The 3,829-nt window shown below is 44.6% G+C and overlaps 1 pseudogene; it reads right to left on the bottom strand.

The window, feature by feature from the left end:
* Positions 1-628, bottom strand: part of LOC100959817 — a 2,123-nt pseudogene extending 1,495 nt beyond the window's left edge.
* Positions 629-3,829: the final 3,201 nt, after the last annotated feature.

The raw sequence follows: 3,829 nt of genomic DNA on the forward strand, positions 1-3,829 counted from the left end.
GGACGGGATGAGGCAGTACGGGGTGGGATGAGGCAGTACGGGGTGGGATGAGGCAGTACAGGATGAGGAGCAGAAGTCCCAGGGGAGTGAGATGCAGCGGCATGGGGCTGACGGCAGCAGCTGGAAGGGACCAGGAATGGTGTTCCGAGGGTCTTGAAGGCCAGCCCTGCGTAGTAGGCCCCTGCAGCCATGGGCGGCAGCGGTGCTAACCCTTGGCATGTGGAGAGGCGGTGTCGGAGGCAAAGGCAGCAGAACAGAGCGGTGCTTCCAATCTTGAGATTGCTCAGTACCCGGTAGGTGCTGGGGTCCGTGTAACACTGCAGATAGATCACCAAGTTGTTAGCTCCATAGAGCAGGGCCGACAGTGCAAAGGGAGCAGCCTGGCGCCAGGGCGGGGCCCCTTGGGGCCATGCTTGCCAACCCACCAGGAGGGAGAAGGCACACAACAGTAGCTTGGCCAGCTCAGTCAGCAGCACAGATGAAGAGGGGCTGAAGGACACTTGGCCATCCACATTGCATAGTGCTAGCAATGGGACATGGGCATGGCAGTGGACAGGAGTAGCATCAGGGTCCAGTGAGCCTGCCTGGGACGGCCCAGACCTGGTAAACCCCTGTACTCTCCACTCATGCCGCATCAGACCCTAGGAGGCCTGTGTAGTTTTAGCAAAGGCAGTGGAGACCCTTGTGACGCCTGTAGGGAAATCAAGTTATGGAGCCAGCTCCCAGGAGGGAGGGGCTGTGGTACATTGCCAGAGAGAATACTGAGGATCCAGTCAGCTTCAAAATCCAGTCAGGGCTTGAAGAGGAGGATCTGGAGGCCTTGAAACCACCATCTTGGGGCCAGTCCCCTGGAGTTAAGAAGGAAGGAGTGCAGGGTGAAGGATGGATGACAAGCCATGGTCCACACCCTGCAGGAAAGGAAGCAAGGATAGAGGTGGCAGGAAAGTTGGAGACAGCAAACTGGTGATAGCCAAGGAAGCTAGATGGAACATCTGTGGTCAAAAGACCACCACCTGCAATTCCCAGCTACTCGTCCTGCCTCCCCCATGGCATTCAGAGCTGGTCAGGTCCCTTGAGCAGTGACCACAGATAGTCCCTCAATGTCTTCTCCACACTGGGCACAGCACATGCCTGAGCTGTGTAGATGCCAGTGAAGGTTCCCACAGCAAAGCCCAACACTGCTGATACCCTCAGTGTGGCTGCCACACAGCCAGCAGGAATCCTTGGAGGAGCAAAGAGGACAAAAGGGAGCCGTCCTGTCCCATGCCACTGCTGACTTCAACTTCTACGGGCCAGTGCAGGTGCTCCAGCTGGCTCTTGAGAAATGCCAGGTTCTTAAGCTTGGGGAGAGAGTCCTTGTCATCCGCCATCTTCCCCACCAGGAATTGCACATTTCTAACAAGCTCCCAGAATATACCAAGTCTTTCTTCTGTGACACTCAATATATGCAAGAATTGCCTAACTAGTCTACTGTGAACACCTTTCAGAGTATGTAACTCATTACTTCAAGAAGCAATTTCCATTTGGGTCCATCCAAATTGTTCTATCCCTACATTAAGTCAAAATTTGCTTCTTAATAACTGGCATCCATAAATCCTATTTACAACCTCTGGAATCACCACTAAGTCTAATTTCTTTTTTATGTGAAATATTGAAGTAGCACACTCTACCCCCCTTGATACATATCTCAAAAACGTCATGCCCCATATAATAATGGTTTTGAGCTCTCACTGCTATCCTGTTTGCTCAATATTGGGTATTTCAATCAACTTGTAAAGCCTTTCTGAATTTGAGTTGTCAAGATATAAACATAAGACTCTAGTCTAGATTGAAGTAGGGGTCATTATCCTTTAATTTATAAATCTATGCTTCCATAGGGCATGTTCAATATGTCTAAATCGGTATAAAACTCATATACTCAGCCTTGGCTTAGGGTAGTAATCAACATTGACACTGTGCATGGGCAATAATTTTCCCCCAAATAGCCTTCACTTTAATGGAAATAATTAATAGCTAACCTCCTCCTCTCTCTCTCTCTCTTTTATTTTTCCGTTATTATGCTTATTTGTATAGAGAACTCTTAGGAAAATTTCCTCACTGGCTTTTTCATCTGGTCCACACATTCTCTCCTTTTCCTGTCATCATTCCCACATTGTGGCCTCACACTTCTTAAAATTATTGAACTCTGGTGACCTCCATTTCCTCTGAGTCAACCATTTATTGGCCTGTCTGCGCCCTGTGTGTGTCATCTCTAGAAACTGATTCTCTTCATGTCCTGACCATAACTTCTACCACATCACCCCTTCTCCTCCACATGTGCGCAGAAGCTAATTTCTGTCCTCGTGAACCCCACGGCTTTGATCTTTCCATGCTATAATAGTCCATCATGCCCATATGATTTCACTTTTCTTTCAGTTCAGCTCACAACTGATGAACGCAGTTTGAGAAGTCCTTGTAATGTATCCATCAGGCTTTCTGTAGGGTCCACACCTAATTCCATCCCTGGGAAATTCTCATTATCTATTTTCTTCACTCTTATCTGTGCAAAGTGTGTGGCTTGGAAAAATAATGTCTTGTGTCTTCATGATTTCACTAGAAATGCAAGTGATTCAAATTTCACTGTTGACTCTGTATTTCACTCCCTATAGCAACAGATCCAAACTTTCTTCAACATTTTCAAGTCCCCAGCCCTCTCCAGGAGCATAAACTTTAACAGATGAACAAATGATCTCACTGACAATTCTCTGAAATTATCAAGACCACCTGGACTGTGTGCTCCAATTTCCCTCCTCTCCTACGAGTTTCTTGGTATTTTCACAGGACTTTTCTTCCTTCACTACAGTCTCCGCGGAGGAAGACCCTCCCTGTTATAAATGCCAAAGTTCAAGCGTCTAGTATTACCATTTATCATCTTCCTCCCTGGAAAAAAAAGGGCCTATCAATTATTCATTCTGCTTTGCATTTTCAATGTCTCTACTGCAATTTATACCATTTCACCCATAAACGTGCTCAAATTTCCATCTCCTCTAACTAGCTTTCTCTTAAGCCTACGTCATTTTTGGTTTCCCTTATAAAGTTAGTAAAATAAGTCAGCATTGCCCCCTCCTTAACCAAATAGCCCATGGAATTTGTATCTCCATCTTTCTTGACACAATTTCACCACTGAAATTAATATATTGAAAGTTACCTCCAATCAAATTTAGTAGCATTCTCTGTTAAGCTTCTCTTTGTACTCTGTATAACATTTTATATTGCTGAATTCCTATTGCTGAACTTCTTAAAGCCTCACTTTTTTCTGGATTACATTAACTTGGATGATTCTGGCTCATCTCTTTTTCTGCTTCCATGTCTAATTAAATTCAAAACCTACCATAAAGCAGCAATTATTTTCTGTCTCCATCTCCTTCACTTTTTAAGATTATATTCTCAGCCTTCTCTCTATAACTGTTCTTTAGTAATCTGCCACCCATGTAGCATATGATGATGATTGCCACGCCTATGTTTTATCTCGTATGTCTCTGCCTAGAATGTAGATATATAAAGGCATTAATCTGCTGCAATAATTTCATGTAAACCTCCTAGAGGTATTTCAAAATATTGAACAAAAACTAATTAAATTTCACCCTAAATGTGTGTCTCCTATATTTTCTATCTTGGTTGTCAATATCATCACCAATGAGTTTACTCAGGTGAACCAGTCAGTCAATTCTGTTATTCTATTTCTCTAATGCCTCCCAAATGCATTATTCTATTAACTCTCTGCTTATGTTTCCACTTGCTTTAGTCTACATTTTTGACATTTTGGAGGTGGGATGGGGTGTCATCATAG

Source organism: Otolemur garnettii, unplaced genomic scaffold, assembly GCF_000181295.1.
Source record: "Otolemur garnettii isolate 467f Iridium unplaced genomic scaffold, OtoGar3 scaffold00009, whole genome shotgun sequence".
In the NCBI taxonomy this organism is placed as follows: Eukaryota; Metazoa; Chordata; class Mammalia; order Primates; family Galagidae; genus Otolemur; species Otolemur garnettii.